The sequence below is a fragment of the Lissotriton helveticus genome, chromosome 11 (genome assembly GCF_964261635.1).
Source record: "Lissotriton helveticus chromosome 11, aLisHel1.1, whole genome shotgun sequence".
NCBI classification, from domain to species: Eukaryota; Metazoa; Chordata; class Amphibia; order Caudata; family Salamandridae; genus Lissotriton; species Lissotriton helveticus.
The window spans coordinates 618,865,107-618,890,331 of NC_136072.1; positions in this window are offsets into that span (position 1 = coordinate 618,865,107).

Below are 25,225 nucleotides of genomic sequence, written 5' to 3' on the forward strand. Positions count from 1 at the left end.
TTACCCAACGAGGTAGCACTTACTGATTAGCCAGTAGAGTACTCCAGTTGAGTAGAGTGCAAATCGCAAAAAAATCTGCGAGTTCGCAGGGAAATCTGCGAATTCGCGGATTTTTTTCTGATTTTGCTGGAATTTTGCAGACCGCAGATCTGCAAAATTCCCCAGTCTTTAATGTGTGGGTAAATTAGCAATGCATAGAGAGGGCACGAGTTATAGTTACCAGGGCTAACAATAATTAGTGAATTTCAGTGGTTTTGTATGTTTGAAATGTTATGCTGTCATTGACATTTTCACTGAACTATAATGTTATTCTAAGCTTTGCTTTTTTAGTGAATTCCTAGGGTTTTTTGTTAATGCATAGTAATATTTTGTTACTGTACGTAAAGCCAACACCAGACCGCACATGGCTGAAGGCTGGAAAGTGTTGACCACAGGGCCTGTCCTCTGGCCAACCCCATGCAGTGCACAGCCTTTGGTCATGCGCATAGTGCAGAGAATTTCTTCCCTTTTGAGGACATGCTGTTTAGGCAACAGCAAGGGACCAGTATGGGCAGCACCTTTTCCCATAGTGTGGCAGGACTATATGTACACCACCTGGAAAAGCACAAAATCCTGTATACCTACCCACATTGCCAAAATATCCAACTCTAGAAAAGATACATTGATGATGTTCTACTAATTTGGGAAGGTGACAAATCGGAAGCCAATTAGTTCATTGGGTGGCTTAACCACCAGGACCCTTTCCTCAAGTTTACACATACAATGAATAGACCAAAAACTGGTCTTTCTGGGCCTCAATATATGTGCTACAGATAGCCTATTGAAAACAACCACTCACTTTAAACCCATGGCAAAAAACTGTCTGCTACTCTATGACACCTTTCATCCCAGACACCTGAAGGAGAACCTCCCTTTTGGACAGTTTCTCAGGCTCAGAAGAAATTGTTCTGAGACTAAGAACTTAAAAGCACAAGCCAAAGACCTATCTGAGAAATGACTCCCTAGGAAATACCCAAAGAACTTGATATCTAAAGCTAAGAAGAGAGCCACAAACAACCACAGAGAAGCGCTTCTGGAAACACAACAGAAACAAAACACAGAGAAAGACAGAAGACCAATATGTATCACAACTTTCAACATTGCATGGGACTGTGTCACCAAAATAGTATAAAAAATTGGCATACCCTCACCACTTGAAAGCTTGACAACCCTAAACCCATGTTCTCACGTAGGAAAGAGAGAAACCTAAGGGACATTTTGGTACACACCCACCCTAAACCGCACACTAGGAACCATAAAACACAACCATTGCTAAGCACGCTACTAATGGGTTACTACCCCTGCGGTAATTGTAGCATGTGTCATCTTACCTCAACCACAAAGAAGTGACAACTAAATGGTTTAGAAAATATGCAATTTCACCGTTTGCAAGACCCCTTGGGTGGTGTACATGATCACATGCACATGCAACCTGCAATATGAAGGTATGACCACTAGAAAGGTCAGCACCAGGGTATGCGAGTACTGAAGCAACATCAGGTGCAAAAAGATCACCACAAAAATGACATCACATTTTAAAGAAATGCAACATACCCCAAACGATCTGCATTGGATGGTGTTAGAACACATCACACACACTGACAATCTAGAACACAGGTTACTAGAGAAGGAACAAAGATGGTGTACAAATTACACAAGGACACTGAGGGCTGAATGACAATATTCCGTGGGGGCAATTTGTAAAAGAATTCTGGTACACATGGTCTACAATTTAGATACAGTGTTCTAGGCACAATACCTTGCTACCAGTATCACTCAGGGGAATAATCATTCCCTTTAGAATACCCACACTGGCATTATGTAATGCCATTTTTCGTGGTCTCCTTGTCATCAACCTGATCACCACCGACATCCCTCATTAAGAATGTAGGAGCTATGTTTAACACCTTTGTTGAGGTGGTCCATTTGTTTAGAGACCCCGCACCATTACATTATTCTTAGACATAATAAGATGGCCCCGCCGTTTTTAGACATTTTAGATAGCTTCCTTGCATATTATCTGCAGTCAAGCCAACCTCTCATTTCTAGCATTCTGTTTTCACTCCATAAACCAGACCCTTGAGTATTTCGCTTTTGTGTTGGTTTCACATCTTCAGTTCCATTTCATTTATCAAATATGCCACTCAGAGGTCTCAAATTAAGGCATCTGAGTCACTCGCACAAGATGGACCCTGGTATTGCCACATGGAGCGGCCATTTTGGAGGTTTACTGTCCAGCTGCCAAAGCAATCATGACTGGGCGGTTCTGGCAGTATTTAATGCACTCCGGGAAACAGATGCAGTAAGATGCAGTCTCCGGGGGTGCCATTAGGTGATTTGCCAGAGGTGCACTTTGACAAAGTAAGTCTTGCTAAACATTTTCTCCTTAAGTTCCTTTCCTAGGAATGAATGAGTTTTCAAAATCCCATTGTAGGTCAATGTGAGACACCCAGAGAATTTCTCTCAGTTTTTTTCCTCGCTAATTACCACTCTGTGTCCCCACTATTTCCTTAGGGTGTGACTACAAGTCTCTCTACCCCTCCATATCATGACAGAACATTCTGCCTAAAGTATGAGTCACTGTAATATGCTGACAATTAAGTGTTATATGTTGCATGTCACGTGGTGTCTCGAATACGAGTGCTTTTCATTATGTATTTAACCACTTATTTATTACCATGCGTCGCAAGTGTGAGTTTCTTACCTCGCTGGATGTTCGTACTAATTATTACTTTTAATTACACCCACCCACTATCGAGGAGTACATTGATTAAGTTAAGAAGACACATGTGTCAAGGAACTACCAGCCTGTCTGGGAGGCGGGCTCATTTTTAATTCTTTCTTTGCTTTATTTCCTCAGATACTACGTGTCAGTGATTAACCGTATGTATTACATGTTTGGTGTATACACCGTAGGTGTGCATCTCATTTATTCCTGATTTTAGATTAGCTTAGGAGTGGCACGCATAGGGCTGGTCCTTGTGTTGTACTGAAAAAGAGCTTTGAGGGGACAGCTCGAAACAGGTCGACCCAATACTAGGGACTCTATACTCATTATAGTTAGACTTTCCCTATTGTTAACCCCTGATTTTAGTCATACCAACTAGGGGCAGGAATAAAATATTAGTTCACTAATTAGGTATTTTCAAATTTTTGTTTTTCCACTCCACTTTAAGTGCACTACACATTTTCCACAACTTAGTGCTCCTACGTAGTCCCGCAGGTTGTAGCACGCCTCAATCCGCAGAGGATTGAGAGGACCCAAATGATGAAGCATGCCACCTAAGGGAAACCCTGTGGGTGAGGGGACTCTAGAAAATAATTTTTCTTTCTGGAAAGAGGATTTTCATATATAACGTCAGTGAAAACCCTGCTTTTTCCCAACGGTTAGTTTTTTATTCTGGTATTCCAGATTTTGTGTAACTTCATTCAGTTAGGAGGTTGAACCTGTCCTCAACCTCTATCTCCCCCATCTTTAGATTGCATTGTAATTAATTTACATCAAGGTTAGTCTGAGAAAAAACATGTTTTTTGTTTTCTGCTGAATTTAATATGGTTCTCCAGGCAGCTGATGTCGAGAAGTAGTAAGTCTCATTGAGCCACAGCTAGATAAGAAAATGAGCAGCTACAGATATTGCTTTTTGTTGTGCCTATTCTTGGCTACTGCTAAGTTCTGTGATCTCAAGTTTCAAATTTGGTTTTTCAAATTCGAGTTTGGAACGCAGTATTGCTGGGCCATATTTGTAAAGTGTTTTATTGGCTTGGCAGAGTAGTGTGAATATACCTCTTTTGCGCATCGGTGGCCAGCCTGTAGGGGCTATACACAGACTGATGCTGAGCTAAATCGATCTTTGTTTCAAATAAGCCTGGATGCCTCATTTTGAATTACCTGAAGTCGGGTGAAGAGATAGTCATCTATGCCCACATAAAGTGCATTCTGGTAGTTCAGTCTACTCGTTTTTTCCAGTCAACAAAAATCCAGCAGAAGAGTTTACTTAAGAGTGTAAGTACACCAAATTAGTTGCCACACATGGCATTGACTTGCTCCTTTGTGGAGTAGGAGTCATTGACTAAAACTCCTAGGTTTTAGCCACTTTCTTGGGCTCGGGAGCTGAGCCCAATGCAGTCACTCAACAAGAGGAGTCCCAAATCTTTTGTGCACCACCAAAGAGCAGGATCTCTGTCTTTACAGCATTTAATTTCAAACAATGTGCTCTTATCCAACTTGACACCTCAGTAAGACAACTGGTAAGATGTTCCCTATTGAGATTCCCAGTTGGGTGTCATCGGCGTATGAGGAGATCTCAAATTCCCATTTTCTGACAATTTTTCACAATGGATGAGATGTCCACATTGAAAAGTATTGGGCTGAAAGAGGAGCCCTGAGAGACCCCACATTTGGATGTAGGGGGACGGTACCTGAAAGTATCTAACTGAACATATTGAGTTCTCTTAATTAAAAAGGAGCCAAACAATTATCATTAGACTATGGGAGACATTATCAAATGTCATGGAGAGATTGAGTAGGATCAGAACTACAGACTTGCCTTGATCCACTTCTAGCCTTATATTGTCTAGTACAGTAAGGCGGGTGTGTTCTGCACTACTGTTGGCTCTAAATCTAATCTGTGATGGATCTAACACGTGGTTGTTTCCAAGAAAAAGGAATTATGCATGGCATTGACTAGTATTTCCATAACTTTAGGCATATAGGGGCACAATGAAATGGGTCGAAACATGGATAGAGAAGAAACATCTATGCTTGCTTTTTTTGCCAACTGGAGTATTAACCCTTGCTTCCCAGCTTCACACTACTCTTCGGTAGACAGGGATAAATTGAAGATCTGTGTCAGGTAGGGGCATAGTATGGAGGCTAAGCGTGAAAAATAAAATGAGGGCAGGGATTTAGTGGGGATCCAGACTTGACTTCCATCATCATTTTTTCAAATTGTTCTACATAGAAATGTACAAAATTCCATAGTTTTGCGCTGCCTACCATAGGGGAGCTAAATTGTTCCCAAGGGAGCTCGTCTAGATCGAGTTGTGTATAAAAAGTTGTATAAACTCTGTCACTCTTTTTGGGGAAAAAGTTGCCTATTTCTCCACAATAAGTAGATGAGGGGATGATAATTTGCGAGAGGCAGACTGGTTGAGAGAGATCTTTTACAATTTTAAAAAGTTCTTTTGATGAACTGCAGTTTTCTTCAAGTCTCTTAACGAAGTAGTCTTTTTTAAGCACTTTTAAGTGCTCCATGATAGTTATTCAACTCTTGTTTATATCCTTGATGGTCCTTAACCCCATGCATGCTGCGGGTTTTCCCGCTGTGCGCTAACATTTGCGAAAAGCCGCGTTACATGACGAGCTCAGCTCGTCATGAGCGTACGACAGGCATAACTCATGACGAGCTGAGCTCGTCATTAGCATGGAAGGGGTTAATGCGTTTGGAATGCCTGCAGGCTTGCTCCAATGATTTACATTTCCTCCTTTTTGTTTTGAACTCTAATGAGTACCATTTTTCTGATGGTAAGCTTCGCAGTGATTTACTTTCAGTGAGGCGCAATTATTCAAAGAGTTGGTAATGGTAGTATTAACATTCTCTGCGTAAGCACCAAGTTAAAACTCCTGATCAGGTTATAGCAAGCAGTCTAGTTCTTGCTAGTTTGTTAGGCCCTGGAAGTGTTTTGAGGAGTGTTTCTTGAAATGCCATTCATAGTAGGCACTCGCCAGCGGGTGGGAGTGACTCCTTTCTAACCAGTTGGGTAAAAAGTCTCATAGGTAAACTGGACCCACTTTTTCAGCAGTTCCTGTTGGCTCCTCTTGTGAAACAGCTTCATAGTGTGCCTTACTCCTAAAATCCAAGAAGGGGAAACCCCTCCTCTCTTGTGCAGAGCTCTTGTGTATACCCAGATGCGGGGCCAGGGAAATGAGTAGTCTCTCACTTTTTTCATGAACACATTTTATCTCCATTTGCACTACGAGCATTTAACATACATGCAGTTCAACCAATATCAAGCAATAGCAATGTGAACAACAGTTCTGATTTGTTAGCATTGACGGTGCCTGTATGCCTTCATCAACCTACAGGTAAAGCAGCTTTGCTTATTCCTCTTCACAACGTAATACTATGACCTTGTGGTCAGTGCTCAACTATAGAAGAATAGTGAAGTCATTTGTAAAACAACACTCTCCAATTTCCCCCACCTCCTCCCCCCTTACCAGGGAAGCAGGTGCCCCATTGTCTGTTAACATTTTGTGTTCTAGCATTGGCACAGTCCTCTGGGTTGTCAGGTAGAAATATATGACACAGATGGTTAGTAGGTGGAGGAGAGCTACTGATTCATGGTCCCCTGTAATGATTGAGAGCTAAAGCCGTGTATCCATTAGTTGATAGAGAGCCTGACTTCTGTGTTACCAGTATATGATAGCTTTGTATCATGAGGGGATGGGGGGTCTGCTTACTGAGGAATCATCGTTCGCTTTCATTACTTCCAGTAGTCCCGCCCACGCCTTTGCAGCTTCAAGGGAGCCTCTACCTTTCTTAGCTTCCCTATGGAGGGGCCTAGCCAGTCCTAAATGTGCTTGTGCTATGTTGTTCAAGTGTATTTTGAGCCACTCATAAAAATACACATTTGTTGGGATTTCATTTGCAAAAGACTCAAACTTCAGCAAATAAATACATCTACTTGAAGCTCTTGCTTTCCCTTTGTCCTGCCTCCTTGCCCGGATCGCCAGGAACCTGAGCATGATGGTGAAATGGTGGTTTCAAACGAATTCTCCTGCCTCAACAGCAATGCTGTGCATACCCCAGCCCTCTTATTCCGTCAGCGCAGCACTCATCAGCATGCCAGTGCAGAGAGGGGAAATTAACTTTCAGTGACAAGCGGCCCTCTCAGGCAACGATGCAGACTCTTCACTCTCACGTTATAACTGGGGAACGCAGCTTAGGGCTTGGAGTATGCAGAGGGTGTGTGTGGCAGGAGACCGGGTATTCATTTTTTATATTTTTGAGAGGCCATTCTCTGTTTCCTTTGTTTTAGATTAATTTCATGCCGCAGATCACTTCCTGGTTACTTCTGCTCTTAAAACCCTCTCTAAAGCCTCATGTGATATGGGAGAGATTACACCCAATCACAATTAATATTGCCGGCATTACTGCTGCAGCAAGCGATCTTTAATACATCACAAGGGTGTACATTTCAAGGTAATTCTATTAAACTTTTATTTTTAAAAGTACACGGTCATTGATTTGTTTTATGCGTTATATAATAGTCACAAGTAAGACAAGTTAAGTTTCTGTGCATACTTCAAATAGACACGTTTTCTGCCCTCATGTTTATAACTTAAACATATTTCTTATTAGGATTTGAGGTTACACCTGCCAAACACTTTACAGGTCTTCGGGACCATATTAGATGTTTTCAGTGTTCATTTCCACTCAGTTTCTTTCTTTAGTGCTACGGCTCCCCACCATACTCTTGGCTGCCAGTTTCAGCTCCTACTGGATTAAGGAAAGTTTGGAGCCCCTTCTGGCCCCAGCTCACAGCTCAGTCTCATCTTGAACGCAACCGAAAGGTAAGCCACCTCTGGGTGCAGTTTAGTGCAGCTGAGAAGGTGTTAAGAGGTAGGTTGTTGTCTGGGCACAGTCTAGTGCAGCTAGAGACGTCTTGAGAGGTAGGTTGGTGTCTGGGTGCAGTTTATTGCAGCTGAGGCTGTGTTGGGAGGTAGACTGTTGCCAGATACTAGTGAATGCCAAGGCTGGCATTTAAAACATACCAGTCTCTATGACTGGCCTTGTTTTTCTCTGGTATGAGTGTTTTTCATCTGGGAGTGCCTGTTAATACAGCCATGGCAACCAGTGCACTCCCCCATTTATCTTAAAGTTTGTCTGTATTGCTCCTCCTTGATGCCTATACTCTTGTTAGACTATGTGATCTACAGAAACGTTGGTTCTTACTCTTGTTCTTCCCCATATGCATACATTGACAGTGCTTTGAAAAAGGGTTAATGCTAATAGTAATTGACATAATAAAAACAGTAATTGTCAAAGTGACCAAGATTAGCTTTCATAAGAGTGCAGGCACAGACCATCATGTCTGCATGCATGAATTTACTTAGTGTGTGTGTATGTTCCGAGTACACCCATATCTACCACCTGCCTTCTTGTTAGTTCTGTGCATGCACCATAGAAATGCCGGATCTTTTGGCTCTGCTAATGCTTGGTATTTTAGTGATTGAAGTGGAATGACTTATTATGGAATATGTCATCTTAGCTTCTTAATTACTATCCAACTTTCCTGTATTTCACAAGTATTTGTTTGGGCAGGAAGGGATTTGTGGATGGATGTTATTGCAGTAATGGTTTAAGAATTAGTGCCTGTGAACTGTCTGGCGGCGACACCCATTTGGAGCCATCCTACTGACCACGGGAGTCTCCCCTTTCCTGTATGCTCCTGCTGTTGGAGTGGCTCTATGATCTTTTGGTAAATACCATTAAAGACCTCCTTACATTTGCTTTCCTCCTTACCCCTGACATCTGGGCAGGACATTTTCATACAACCTTCATTAGTAATCAGTTGTATTTGTCAATTTCCCTGGTTTATAGTTTATCGACAAGGAGTATTGGTGGAATGTCAGAACCATAGCAATAGCCCATGGGGTACTGGCCTTGTTCAGGGCCAACCAACTAATTAGAGCATGCTTTGTTATGCCCTTGGTGTGGCACCCTTGTGAATAATATTTCAGTGCTTCCATAGCTCATTGTGTAGCCAAACATTGTTTTTCAATAGTCGCATATGTCATCTCATGAGTCAACACTTTTGAACTAATGCAGAACACTTGGGGGCCCATTAGGATGTCGGGCGGATCGTCACCGCAATGTGGGCGGTGGAGATCCGCCCGACATCCTTGTCCGCCTGTCACCCATTTCCCCCGCCATATTACTATGGCGGGGGACCGCGGCGGACGGAAACACCGTCCACCGCTTTTCTGCCCCGGCGCCTTGCGTGTTCATATGGTGGCGGTGTCTATCAGACACCGCCAGCCATATTAGGATGGGCGTCGTCAGATGCTTTTCCTTGGCGGCAAAAGCATGCGGTCTTCATTTTGGAGGCCCGTTGCAGGCCCCCATGGTGAAGGTGAGGTGGGGGTGCACATGGGGGGGGTACCTGTGGTACCCCCCTGCATTTGCATACACAATGCGGCAGGCACCACGCGGTGCCTGACGTTTTGTGTGTGCAAATGCATGCCATGCATTTATAACATTACGGCGGGTGCTGGTGTAAACACCGTCTGCCGCAATGTTAGAAATGCATGATGCGCCCGCCAGTGTGGCGGGCGCATCATAATATGCATCGCTGGACCGCCACTCAGCTCGCGGGCGGTCCGGTTTTCCGCAAGAATGGCGGGTAGGCAAAGTCCGCCCGCCATCCTAATGGGGGCCTTGGTGTTCCCCATCGTCAAACTCCTGAAGCAAGACTGTCCCAAGCCCAGTCCAAGATGCATCTGTTTGTAGCAAAAGTTATTTTAAAATATGGTCATCTAAAGACTGGATCTACTGCTATTGTTGCAGGGGCTGTCTACAAGTTGGCGTGAGCTATGGCAAAAACCTAAATACCCTTTTAGAAGGATCCTGCCGTGAGGTACATTAATTCATGTTAAGTGATATTAAGGTCTCCTGTGTCAAGCTTTCCACACACTGCCTGCCACCCATTCTACCTACCTCCTCCATGTCCTTCTGCCCATACAGAGATTGCTCCATACAAATTGTCTTCAAATCTTGTATTTTCAGTGATATAACCACCGAAGGCCCTGATTCCATATTAAAAACACAGCTTTCAACTATACCATTTCCCACTAAAAGGCAATATTTCTCTCCATGTGTTCCCATACCTGGAGTGTCATGCAGTTTGGTGCTCACTTTCCCTCCATGTTACAGAACAGTAGATGTTTCAGCACCCAGGCTATTATGCTGCATTGCTAAATACATATAAGGTCCCAAAGGCAAGACCGGTGCATTGCAAATGCTTGTTATAACTCTAAGCAGTTCAGTCTATTTCAAGGCAATTCTTCTATAGTAGAACTCACACTCATGTCATATGCAGCAATTAATTCCACCTTCCTGAACAAGTGTTATGAAAGTACCTCTTGTCTTTCCTTGCATGTCAGCATGGTAACTTTAATGCTTCTTTATTAGCAGGTAGGGAATACTTGACTATAGTATGCGATCAGTTAAACAACATTATTGTTCAGAGATAGATTTCAAATGCAATTCTAATTACATGCATAATTTTTATTATTACTAATAAAAAGGAAATCCAGGACCAGAGCAGACGGCACCTTATAAATGTCTTGCTGTCTCTCTGAAATTGTAACCAGGTTACTGCATTAGTTTGACAGATAGAGCAAAAAGCTATGGAAGTAAGACAAATGGGCAACGTATTATTACACTGTGACTGCAGGAATAAAACAGCTCAGGTTGTCAGAACAATTGTCTTTGGGTCACCTGCCCTGAGACCGCCCTCCAATTTGCGAGGGACAGCAGCTTTCCATTTTTTCAAAGATTTTAGAAGGTCACGTTTCAGCCAATCATCAAAACATCCCATTACAAACGGAGTCTGAAAAATTACTCTGCCTTTCAAACTTGAAGTGTATCTTTTCCCAATTGCTACACCTCATATGAAATTGAGTATCATTTCAGGGAAGACTTGATGAGGACTTCAATTGTAAGAATGGTCCTGTTTAAGTAAACCATGTTAGAGTTTATTTTATACAATGCTAGTTTATTTTAGGCATTTTTAAAAGTGAGTCTGACCACAAGTGCCTATTGAGCATTGTACGAAAGACGCACTTGATATTTAAAAGTCACTACTACGTAGCAAATAGCTCTACAAAGAACAACTCAACCAGAGGAGATTTACAACTAAAATCACCCAACTTTAACCACCATTCCTCTAACTTCTGCCCCTAACTTTTACCCTCTTACAGACAAAATAAAGGGGGTCAACACTATGGCGGATGGACTTCAGACCGACTGCCACCGTTGCTGTAGTGGGACCGGCTGCCTACGAGGTGACCCACCCACCGACTGCATTAGGATGCGAGCGCCGCCATGGCGGCTGCATTGCCTATCTACTGTATAGAGGCGGGCATGCGGTTAGCAGACCCCAACGCAATACAAAAAAATGGTGCTTGCATATCCCTGCATTACGTGGCCACATGGTGCAGGAATATTTAGGGGGCATCATAGGGGTGCCCCCCAGTGCCCTTGCCCCAGGCCCAAGGATGAAATGGGGCCCGCTATAGGCCCCGAAATCCGTTTCCTCCTGCTGTTTCGTGGCAGGTTGACCGCCATAAAACGAACAGCAAATAGGCACATTATTATCCCCACGGCGGTGCCTAACAGGCACCGCTGCAATGCTGGGCAATGCGGCTGCTGCAACAAGTGGTCAGAAAATGACTGCCTGTTGGTACCGTGATGGTCAGTCTTTCCGACTGCTACGTTTCCACCTGCCATTGTAAACTGGTGGCCAGAAAACCGCAGTATGATGTCGGAAGGCATGTCCCGACAGCTGTTTGTGGCGTGCTCTCCGCCAACGTAATGACCCCCTAAGCTTCGAAAAGATTGGCTTTTTAGTTGTTAAATACCATTAATTGTTTAAATGCCAATTAATTATTTTAATTGACAAATATTTACTTTAATTGAGTAATTATATTTTTTTAAGTTACATTTTAGATGCAGGTTGTGGGGTTTATAGGGGTAAAGGGTGGGAAGTTAACTCATTTTAAGGAATTACTATTAGGGGCCTCATTACGATGTCGGGCGGAAATTTCTCCGCCCAACATCATCTCGGTCAAGGGACCTGAGACACCCGGTTGGCGGTCCTTACCGACTAATTAGGAGGCGACGTACACTGGTCGGTTGGGGTGTCGAAGGTTCTTACCGACTAATTAGGAGGCGACGAACACTGGTCGGTCGCATTCCTATACTTTACAATGGGAGCATGTATTCCAGACAGAATGCATGCTCCCATTGTAAAATAGGAAGTGACAACAAGGGGGTATCATAGGTGTCCTCTCGGCCTCAAACCAGAGTCCTTGGACCTAAGGGGGCCCAGCTGGCTCCCCCAGAGTCGAGTTCCTACAGCCTTTCTGTTTTGGAAAGACCAGCACGGAAAGGCAGCCGAAACCTGACATCGTAATCCCAGGGGCGGAAAGAGCTGCCCTTGGGATTACTGGCTGCATTCCGATTGGCTGAGGGCTGCTACACCCCTACGGAAGCCAGTCGGAATGACCGTTCGGATTCCTTTCTCACCGCCTCCATCATAATGAGGCGGTCAGAAAGGAATCCAACCGGCATTTTACAATGCGGTCGGAAAGCTCAGAACGACGGTCGGAGCTGTTTCCGACCATATCGTATTCAAGCACTTTGGGGCCCATTAGGGTGGCAGGCGGATCGCCACCGCCATGCGGGCGATGGCGAACATCCCGACATCCTTGCCCGCTCGCCACCCATTTCCCCCCGCCATATTACTATGGCAGAGGGACAGCAGCGGACGGAAACACCATCCACCGCTTTTCCGCCACGGTCGCCTTGAGGCCGGGGCGGAAAAGGGTTTATATGGTGAAGGTGTCTATCAATCTATCAATGAAAGCACCGCCCGCCACAATGTTAAAAATGCAGGATGTGCCCGCCACTGTGGCAGGTGCATCCTAATTCCCCCCACAGGACCCCCGCCCTTATGGCGGGCGGTCCCGTTGTCCGATAGGGTGGCGGGCAGACAAAGTCCACCCGTGATCCTAATGTCGCCCTATGTTTTTAATTAATAATATGTGTTTAATTGATAATTCATAATGTTAATTGTAAAATGAATATATTTTTTTATTTTAGGTTTGTGTTTTGTGTTTTGTGGGGGTATATTGTGGTAAGTACATTAATTATGATTAATTAATCATCCATATTTAATTAATGATAATTAGTGTGTTCATAAATATGTATATCAATAGTAACATCTTTCTTTTTAAGCTAAGTTTTAGGTGCAGGCTGTAGGTTTTGTGCAGCTATAGGGTGGAAAGTAACTAAATTAAACGTAAGTAATAAATATATTTATGTTAATAAATAATTTCTAAATAAAAATATTTATTTGTTTAAAAATTATTTTTGTATTTTATTTATGATATTTGTAGCTATTTGTGATATTTATTCAACTATGTACGATCTTTTTATTTTTAATTATTTTTAATATTAAATATATTTTTATTTTATTGTCCAACATTTATTAATATTTTTCTTTATTTACTTTGTTTTTGAAATAACTGTATTTTGTTCAAGATATTTTGTTTGTTTTTGATTTTGCACTGACTGTTATATATTTACATATTTGTAGAGGGAATAGTACATTTTCCCCCTCTGCAATTTAACACTTTCCGTGCTGATGTACTGACTGGAGTGGGAATAGTGCATTTTATACCTGCACTGTCCACAACTTTCCCTACTGTTGTACTGACTGGAGTGGGAATAATACATATTACCCCTCTGCAATCCAACACGTTTCCTACTGTTACACACATTGGAGTGGGAATAACAAATGTTACCCCTCGGCTATCCAACACTTTCCCTACTGTTGTATTGACTGGAGTGTGAATCGTAAATGTTACCTGTCTGCTATCCAACATTTTCCCTACTGTTGTACTGACTGCGGTGGGGAAAGTAAATTTTTCTGGTGGATAATCCAACACTTTCCCTACTTTTGTACTGAGCGGAGTGGGAATAGTACATTTTACCCCTCCGTAATTCAACACTTTTCCTACTGTTACACTCATTGGAGTGGGAATAGCTAATGTTACCCCTCCGCAATCCATCACTTTCCCTAATGTTGTACTGACTGGAGTGGAAATAGTACATTTTTCCCCTCATTAATCCAACACTTTCCCTACTGTAACACTCATTGGGGTGGGAACAGTAAGTGTTCCCCTTCCACAATCCAAAAATGTTCCTACTGTTGTACCGGCTGGAATGGATATAGTAAATATTACCTGTCTGCAATCTACTGTTGCATTTATTGGAGGGAGATTTGTTAATTTTATTCAGTTACATTTTTATGGCATTGCATGCAGTGGGAGTAGTAAATCTTTTACATATTTTCCATAATAGTTTCTCTAGTGTTGAATACATTGTAGTGGGAATAGTATATGTAATTCATGTAATATTTTACATTTTAGTGGGACTAGTATATGTAATAAATGTTATATTTGATCATTTATTCCATATTTTTATATTTCATATTATGTTTTTGTTGATTTGAAAATATATTTTTCAGTATGTATATGTTTAATATGTTTAATAATGTTTACTAAATTTAAAAATGTTTACGTTGTTGAATTTTATTACTTAATTAGAACTGTTCCTTAAATATTTTATGTTATTCGTATATTTATATATATATTTACTTGCCATATTTGTATATTATTTTGAAGTTATAATATAAAATACAATTATTCATTTAATAATTCTTTTTCAAGTAGATATATGTATATATAAATACATATATATATGTGTATATAATATACATGTGTGTTAAACTTTATTAAAAATTGTTTCTTAGTTATATTTGTTAAAATAAAAGTTAAATATACGAATGACTTTTTAATATATGTAATATATATTATTCTATTTTATATATATTTATAACACAATATTTAATGCACCGATATTTATGACATCAATATTCTTTTTCAATGTGTTTATACTTACCATTATACGTATAGGATGACAATAATTTTGACATCGATATTTTGGTCACATAATTTTTGTATGTTGTTATTTTGAGGTTCGATATTTTGTCAGTGAACCGATTTTAGATTATCAAAGTAGGTAATACTAGAACCCCATTGGTCAAGTCATCCACAAACAAGGCAGGGACAGTGCAAGAAATGATTTAATCTATATATTTCTTAGTTCTTAAGGAGTGTATGCCACATATCAGTATAGTATGTGGTTAGTGAATAGAGTATTCAATCCTTTCGATTTATATAACAATGTATACATTAAGAGGAGGTGTTTGGTCAGTGGCACATCATGTACAGGAATATCACATTTTATAATAAATAGTTGCTCCTCAGAATTTTCAATATATGATTTGTTTACTTCTTGAAAGTTGTGAATCGTGACACAGCAGGACATGTATTCCAAGAACTGGTCTTTCTGGGCTATGATACACTCTGAATCGAAAGATTCATAATGGTGATGTCTTCCTCCTATTACCCTCTCTTATCATTGGTGGCTGAGAGACATTTGTGACACACTACCCTATTTCACACATGTTTTAAACTGTCTCCCACTTTAGCATCCACAAATGCCCTACTGCTTTACACTAAAACTACTTCCCCCCAAAAAATATAATCATATATTTATCACGTAAACACTAAGGTGGATATAACGAAAGGGTCATGCAATAATCAGGAAGCATCTATACATTCAGATAACATGAAAAGTTACTTACATTATGTAAAGAAAGAGTTACGAGCAAAACATGTTCGACGGGTTGACCATATAAAGGCAGATGCAAGGGAATTAGATGCCTCTTGCCTCTCAGGAGTTATATTATGTAGCAACTGTGCTGATTGTACTGGATGTAGGAAAGTGGGTTATTGTTTAGGGTGGACAAGTGTTCACTTCAAAGTATAAGGTCACCATCTGCTAGATGCCACACAAATTATAATAAGCTTGGTGCTCATTCCCTGGCTACATGACACAAAGTAGTCAGGCGTAAATCAAAGATAATATGTAAAGTAGTAAAACAGTGTATTAACAGCAGAAAAATATACAGGAAACACAATACCCCACCACCAATTTTAAAATAAAGAGAAACATTGTTTGATCAAAATGAGAACTAAACAATATTTTAAGAATTTACGTGAAAGTAATGCCAAAAAGCACAAAGTGACAATGATATTCTATGGAAAAGCTTGACCAGATTGTAGGTGCGATTTGAGCCCAACCATGAAGGAGATGTTTTTTGTTTTTATTGTCCTCATTGCCCAAATATACCAGAGCTTTGGGTCTCAGGTCCGAATCAAGAAAGAATTGAAACTACCCAAACATTCGTATGTTGGGATGGATCACTCTATGCCGTGCCCTCCTTATTCAACCATCGGTAGCTGATTCTTTACGGCCCTTGTATGCCACAGTCAGAATATTAGGCAATATGGTATAGAGGCCTAATCATCGGACTTTTATAGATTCAACCCATCTCTCATATGGAACCCAAAAGTTGTTTCTCTTGCATATTGAAGATCTATCTAATACATTAGTGTGTTGTATAGAGGACAACCATTCTATTTTACTAGGAGGTACCGCTTTCACCCAATTTGTACATACTTCCCTACGGGCGAGTAGTATAAGGAGGAAAATCAGTTTATTTGTGTTTTTTATCTGTGATGCATAATTAACAGGGATCCCAAAAAAGATCAAAGTTATGCTTATCTGGAGTGTCTCTCCAAGTATAACAGAAATTGTATTACTCACTTCCAACCAAAAATCTTGAATCATTTGACAATCATAAAACATGTGGATGTTGTCGCCTTTCACTTTACCACACTTAGGACATTTTGGCACTACTCCATTCCCCATTTTGGATAATTTGTATGGCGTCCAATAAACCCTGTGGAGACAAAAGAGGTGGTTCCGCCTTATTTTTGCGGGCCGTACTGTGGAATATAAAGTAGTACAAGATACTTGCCATAATTCTTCCAGCTGCTCCCCAGGCAAGCTCTTCTCCCACAGTTCTTTCGGCAGGTTAAAATCACCATCACTCAGCTCCACCAACAGCCAATACCCTTGTGCCACGTCTTTATTCTGGTTTGCTCTAGCCACCAGGGATGATTCCAGTTTATTATCCTGTCCTGACCCGAGTCCCTCAGTACGGCTGCAACTCAACATTTGGAGATATTTGAATCTTGATAATCGTCCATTTGTTAGTATTTGGACCTCCTCCCAAGAGATTAGAACATCATTTTTCATCACTGAACCCCAGACCAGTAGTCCCGCTTCTTTTAGTGGCTGCGCCAGACTGTCCTTATTCCATTCCGGGGAACCTGGCGATTCGAAGATTGGCACCCAACAACTATAATACTTGATTTTTAGTTCCCTCCTAACTTTATACCAGGTTGAAGCTAAACCCTGCAGAGTATTTAATCGAATCTTTTTAAAATAGAGAGGGTCCCCATATTTATGTATAAAGTCAGTGTCTCCCCCTTTTACATTTTTTAGCATCGCTTTATACATCTTACCTATATCCAACTCCTCTGGAGCTTTAAACAGACTTTTACCTCCTTTTAGCAAAAACACCCATGCTTAGTAGGAAAGATCCGGCAAATTAAGTCCTCCTTTCTCATATTGCCTTCTAAGTTTCTTCCAGGAGATACGCACTCCTCTAGAGGCCCATATGAAACTAGAGACTTTGGACTGAACCTTTTTGAGCCATTCTTCCTTAAAAGCCATCGGGATATATTGAAATGAAAAAGTAATTTTTGGAAGGATGGTCATTTTAATAATATTCACTCTTCCATAAATTGATAACGGGAGATGTGACCAGCCCAGCAGCAATTTCCCGATTTCTTTACTAACCTTTTGAAAATTTGTTTCAGGAATTTGCACTATACTCTGCACTATTCTTATACCCAAGTATCTTATTTCCTCTCTTACACCTTCTACCGTGTATCCATATTCCAAACCATTATCACCGTTTTACGCTGGTTAATTTCGTAATCTGAGATCTTGCCAAAACCAGCAGCAAGCTCATACACCACTGGTAAGGCAGAATCCACATTCGATGAATACACCACCAGGTCATCGGCGTACAGGCCCACTTTCTTTTCCCAACTTCTTGCTTTAAAAGGAATAATTTTGGCATGTTTCCTAATCATTTCCGCTAGGGGCTCAATATATATATTAAAAAGTAGTGGGGATAACGGGCACCCTTGTCTTGTCCCCCTACAGATGTTAAACTTCTTTGATAGTCTTCCATTTGTTGATATTTTTGCAGATGGGGCTTTATACAATTGCAATATAGCCCTACAGAATTTTTCTCCTAAGCTAGATAACCTCAAAATGTCCTCCAAATATCTCCAGTTCATGCGATCGAAAGATCGGTAATAACTGCTAAAGGCACTTTATCTACTGAGGCTAAATCAATAGCGCCTATGAGGTTATATGTAAGATCTTTAATATTTCTCCCTCTCATGAACCCTTTTTGATCCTCATGTAGGAGTGCTCCCACCACCCCATTTAGCCTCTCTGCTAATATTTTTGAGTAGACCTTGTAATCAGAATTTAGGAGCGAAATGGGCCTGTACGACAGTGACTTCATTCCAAGAGGGAGGGATCTCGTCACCTTCTCAAAAATTGCAGAAAACAGTTTCTTTAAGACCGGAACTAAAACTTTCTCTAATTTTTTGTATAATTCCGTGGGGAGGCCATCCGTACCCGCTGCTTTATTCGATTTCCCTAGTTTAATGGCCTTCTCAATTTCTTCCTCCGTTAACTCCTCGTTAATACCCTCCTTCTGAAACTCTGATATTTCGAGTGGGAGCTCTTGGTGTAGCCATTCAAAAATCTTGCCCCTGTTGTACTCAAATCTTCTGCATATACTTGTTTAAAATATTTTAATATTGTGTCCTCCGTACTATCCCCCACTTTTATTGAGCCTCCTGCTGTCTCGTAATTAAGCTCCTTTATATAACTTCTCACCTGATCGCTTTTTATCTTCCAAGCTAGAAGCTTGCCACACCCCTCCCCATAGTTAAAATGTGCCAATTTACCAGCACACCATATATCTTTTCACCTCTTTTCTAGTACTGCTACAAGATTTAATTTATGAGTCTGGATAGAAGCTTGACCCTCCTCGCATTCTATCTCATTATTGTGTATCTTGTATTCCAAGCTCTGAATATTTTTTTCTAGGTCTTGAATTTCCGCCTTCCTCTGCCTATTTTTGTATACCTGAGCCGATATAATTTTCCCTCTTAAAAAGGCTTTATATATATATATATATATATATATATATATATATATATATATATATATATATATATATATATATATATATATATAAGTATTCCCAGATTGTTGTAAAAAATTTCTTGTGATTCCAGACCCAGTCTTCCCATTAGGGTATCATCGCCAATATAGTACGATCCATAGTCCACCGCTGTTGAACCCCCATATCCTGTGGAAACAGAGTTAGCATAATAGCGGAGTGGTCTGACATATGCGCACCCACATGGTTTACATCTCCAACAAGATGTTTTATGCTTTGGTTCACTAAAAAGAAGTCTATTCTAGACCGATGCCCATATTTTTTGTTATTAAATGTGAAACTTTTTAGCAACCCCTTCTTTTCTCTCCAGATGTCACACCACCCTAAGAATTTGATTGTATTAATTATTAATGATCTCGACTTATTATACGTCCTACTCCTACTTTTTGTGGAACGATCTACATTTCCGTCTATAACCACATTAAAGTCTCCTGCCATTATTACAGGGTCAGGAAAATCCAATAACTCTGAGATCAACTGACCAAATGGAAGAGGGTCATCGATGTTGGGCCCATATTACCCAACCACTGTATATAGCTGATTATGGCATTTTATCTTCACAATTACCCATCTGCCTGTCTTGTCTACTCTACTTTCCATAATCTCAACTTGGGCGTTCGCTTTCATCAATATCACCACCCCTCTTATTCCGAGCTGCTGTTCCGTGCATATCAAACTTTGCACCCATTTCCTTTTCTCAAATAGCTCTTCATCTCCTTACAGGTTAAGTGGGTCTCTTGTAACAAAATAATTTGAGCTGGCTCATCCCTTAAGTACTGCAACACCTTCTCCCGCCTATGGGATCCTCTCAGGCCATTTAAATTCCATAATAAAAATTCTATACGTGGCTGCTGCTTATCTGCCATTACTTTTTGTTCTCTCTGGCACCATTACATCCTGCGGTACGATATATATAGAGGATAAACTTTTTTTAATCTTTTTTTCACAATGCTCCCACACCCGTGCACTAACAACAACCCGTGATCCCCACCCCCCTCCCCTCGGGAAACCCTCCTCTTCTTCCTTAATGGATCAAGGCCTTAGGAAGCCCCATTCAGGAGATTTTCTTCTATTAACTATCGTGCCCTTGTCATCTGAACCATGCTTCCAAAAGGTTATATTTTTCTATGCTATTTTGTCTATATGTTATGCATTATTTGTATTCTCGGAGATATCAGATCTAGATATAGTTCCCCATCCCAAGATCTACCTGGCAGCTGGCTATGAAATTGATTCTAAAAAATTCTCTGCATCTTCAGCTCTGCGAAAATTCAGCATTTTATCATTATACATAACACGCAGGCTGGTGGGAAACTTTAGCTGTACTGTCGCTCCCAGGCTCTTAAACGGCTCAATCAGTTTTCCTAGTTTCCATTGTCTGTTTGCAGTGATTTGTGAGATGTCTGATCTTATCTCAAAATCATTTCCATCCACTGTCAAAACTTTTAATGTTAGCGCTCTCAGAATAATTTCTTCTTTCAGATTATATGTGTGGAAATTGACCAATATTTTCCTCGGTTTGCTTTTATTCAAATTCCTCCTGTACGGGTCTCTATGTACCCTCTGTATATCTTTCATTAAATCTTCTTTCGTCTAATTCCCTTGCAATCCTTCTTTGAACAAATGCACCACAAAAGACTTAATGTCTTCTCCCTCTACTCCTTCTGGGACCTTTAAAATCCGCAAATTACACCGCCTTTGATTGTTTTCTAACGATTCAATTTTTTCTTTCAATTGCCTCTCAGCTCCTCTTAGGTCGGTAATTTCCCTTGTGTTAGCTTTTATTTGAGAAGTTAGTTCTTTTACTTCCACTTCCAGCTGTGTGATCCTGGTAGTAACCTCATCCAACTTCCTTCCCAAATTATCACAAACCGACCTGATCTCCTTCTGGTTCTGCTCAGATATTTCAAATCTGCTCCGTACCTCAATTGTTAATAACTGAATTAGCTCTACTACTGATTGTGTTTTTTCTTGTAATACAGATGGTGTCGCAGATTGTGTCTGTTCGAGACATTGAGAGTGAGGCTGCAGATGCGGCTTCGACATCAACGACAGAGGTAGAGGCTGTGCCAACACCTGGGACTGAGGCAGAGGCAGAGGTTGCGATTGTAGCTTAGGATACTGCACCTGATGGGGTTGTATCAGAGGTATTGGGTAAGATTGGTTTCCTTCTTGCACTCCCACTGCTTGAATTATATCTCCCCCTCCATTACCTGAGGTCACTATCTTTGTCCCTTCTGTTTCTAATCCTGTTTGATTTTAAATCTGGAGCGACATACCCTGCTGTGGCGATGTTTCCTGCTGTATCGGGGCTGACCCTGACTCAATTGAGGGTCTATTATTTTAGAAGACTCCTCTTCTCCAATCCCAACGTGTCCTTGTTTTCTTTATATAGCCACCCTTTCTTGAGATTCCGAAATCTCCGCCAAAATCTGATACTTATTTATACTTAAAATATTTTCCTCTTTTGAGACTGCTTTGGCCGGGGCTAAAGTTGGCTTTTTTAATAGCACTGTTTTTGGAACTACCTTAAAAAAGGTTCTCAGGGACGGAGTTATCTTAAGGTAAGAGGCTTGAAACTCTCCTTTCTGTGTCTTAAGATTTTTCTTTTTAGGGGTCTTATTTTTGGGGGTCACAAACTCTCCGGGATCCTTACCACTCTCCTCTATAAGTGAGGTAGTTGTCTTTCCTTTTTCGCTAGGATTGCATGATAGGGGCTGTCACGCCCTCCTACGACCACCCCCTTTTCCACTTCTCAAATTATATCTTTTTTGTAGGGGTTTTACTGCTCCTACCACCCCTACAGGCAGAGAGTCGACCTTCCCCTCTGCGTCTTTCTTTGCTGGAGATTCAGGTACCCTTTTTACTGATGAACTCGGATCTAATTTCTGACCTCTCAATTTTTCTCTGCCGGTATTCCCTACATTCCCCTCTCTTAGCCTGCTCTCTTCCCGTGCAGCGCCCTTCTTCTCCCTCACCTCCTCCATCCCCCCTATAGCAATACTGATACTACTTACTTCAAATCTGTCCTTTTGCAGTCCGTAGCTTGCTCTCCGAGTTAATGCCCTCCGGCCCCTACCAAGTTCCCGAGCCACCCGGGCCGAGCAGGGGTCCTGTATCGCAACTCTTGCCGTATCCACTTTCATTTTCTTTTTAGTCTCAATACTCTTTCAAAATCAATACCGCCTCTCCAGCCATGCTGCTGTGCTGCCTCTTCGCAGTAGCAACCATCCACTTCCAAACCAAGACCCCACTAGTGGCACCTGGATCGCTGATAACCAGGTACAGCACGCTCGAGTCGCTCTTCAATCGTGGCGTTCTCCCTGCCTGCACAGCGTCCCAGACTCACAGTTTACAGATTGCGGTAAGTTTTACCCGATTTACCTGATTTTGCCAAAATCATTCAAACGCTGATTCTGAATACCCCGAGTGCTCATAAAACCTTAGCACCCGCTTTCCGGCATCTTCTGCCGTAAATTGCCCTTATTCTCGCTTCTCCTTCATGAGAGCCTCCACGACCGCGTTCTAAGCGGCCGCCATGTTTCCCCCTACCAACCATGAAGGAGATGTTGTTAAATACATCAAGAAGTTTGGTCCATATTAAAGTCTTCATAGTCAAAAAGTTTTAAAAAGTTTCAAAGCCACAATCTAAAAAGGGAATTTGTAATTTATTGAAGAAAAATCTTCTCCAACCGGGACAAGGCTGAAATTGTATATGTCACCATGGACTGAAGGTTGGATAAGCAGGTTTGCCCCGCTGAATCTCTGTAGCTTTGCGATTTCAGGTCATATGAGTTTTTAAGTCCCCACACAGAAGAAGTCTTTGTTGTTTTTTCACATGTACAGGAGTTATTTTTAGGGGAACAAATCTGAAATAATTCAGTCCAATGCCATGAAAGAGCTGTTGAGTACTATGTTGCTGTAGGCCCCCTAGGCTCTTTATCTCAAGAGCGAACATTTTCAAATGTTTCCATACTTTAACTCGGTGCCCAGACATCCACAAAAGTACACTTAAAAATTCCTACAGGAGTCCAAATCCAGTTGCCACTGGTCAGTTGTGAATTTCCAGAAACATGTCTCCTTTAGCTTGCTGTGCCTTTAAGCCACACAAGAGGTCAGACAACTGGCCCTTGGAGTCCAGTCCTTTGTACTGGGTCGACGGGAAAGCAGGTACAGACTCTCAGGCCCCCTCACAGGCCACAGACAGGAATTCTAGTCCTCTTATGTTCTTCTACAGGTCCCAAAAGTGTTTTGAGGAAGGCTGGCTGAGGGACCAGCTTTGTAGGAATCACAGGCTTGTGGATTGTGGAGGCTCCTGGGTGCTCCCCATCCAAAGGAGTAAATGTTCTTGGGGCAGCCCTGTCCATTTATCTACAATTCCTGATTGCCCTACTTTAAACAATGCCAGGGTTCACTTCACTCTCAAAATCCAAGATGGAGAAACCGTTCTCTTATTGTGCAGAGCCTGCTTGGCCACTCAGAGGTGTGGTCTGGGTAGTGAGCAGTTCCCTCCTCTGTGTTCACTCAAAACAGTTTCTGGGGATGGCTGTCCTTCCACTGGGTTTGGTATCAGCCTGACTAAGAGGACACTAGCGGGGGACATTTTAGGTGTCTCCTAACATTTACTTGTGTGAGGGAAGTACCCTGTGACATAAAATACATTCCTGGACCCATCCTAGCTAGTATTCCTACCAGGTGTGCTCCTTGAAATGTAGATTTTCCACAGCCTTGGTGGGCTGAAAATCTGAATTTTTACTAAGGACACGGAGGCTAATATTATGCAAAAATCCTTTATTGCTACCACTCAGCAGCAAGAAAATATGGAAAAAAAGGTTCTTAGAATAAAGAATACAGAACTTCTTAGAACATTCTAACAACAACAAAACTCTTTCTCATCATCTCCTCTTCCTTCTTACATTACCTGCTAAAAGAGAAAAATTCTTAATACAAAATATATTCAGAATTCAGTCACTAAATAATCAAAACACAAGAAGTCTTCTTGCTTCTCGAAATATAGAGATGAGATAAGTTTGAATCCAAATACTCCCAGACTGTGTAATTTTGACCTGCATTAATAACAAAGGAAAAATATCATCAGGGTTGGGAAAAACATGGGACGGATAATATTAGCCTCCGTGTCCTTAATAAAATCCAGTTTTCCAGCCCACCAAGGCTATGGAAAATCTACATTTTATGGCACGACACGGAGGCCAACATTATGCAAATTCAAAGCATATTAACCAGACATTTAGCTGTGCTATCAATGGGTTTAAAGTAAAATTGTCTAAAAACAGGATCTATTGACCAATCAGCACATTTTAGAATATCTTGCAGACTTCCTCCCAAAATACGTGCCTTTGATGCAGCTGCACCTCTCACGGAATGAGCACCAAACATTCTTATATCTATACCTGCCTTTTCCATCAAACGTTTCACCCAGCTTTATATGGGTACCTGAAAGAAATTAGTAATTGATCCACCCCAACATGCCTTAAAGGTCTCGTTCTACATTCATACTCTTTCACACAATGCACCACACACAGCTTTTCCTTTTCAAATAGGTACGGATAAAAAACAGAAAAATAATTCATTTTTGTTCTTTGTTTAACCCCTCCGCTGCGCCGAACGTTCCGCGCTGGTGCGGAACGTTCTATTGCACGGGCAGGGCCGGAACGTTCAGCGGACGTGCGCAGCACTACCGAGGGAGTGCCCGCGACGTCCGCTGAACGTGCGCCGCACGGAAGGGGTTAATGTAAAAACAAATTCCCTCAGGAGTAAAACACCTGCTTGTTATTTCTAATGCATGCACATCAGAAGCTCTTCTGAAGGAAAGAAGACATAACAACATAGTAAGTTTATAGGATAAATCCTTCAAATCTAAATGCATATTGTCATCCCATGATTGAAGAAAACGTAAAACAGGAGGCACATCCCAAAGCGAAGTATATCTTGGACCAGGGGGTTTAGCCAACCTAATGCTTCTTAACAACCTCTTAACCATAATGTCCTGTCCAACAGTAATGCCATACATCAGAACATGACCTGCCGAAATAGCAGATCTATGTAAATTCACTGATCTATAAGCCAAACC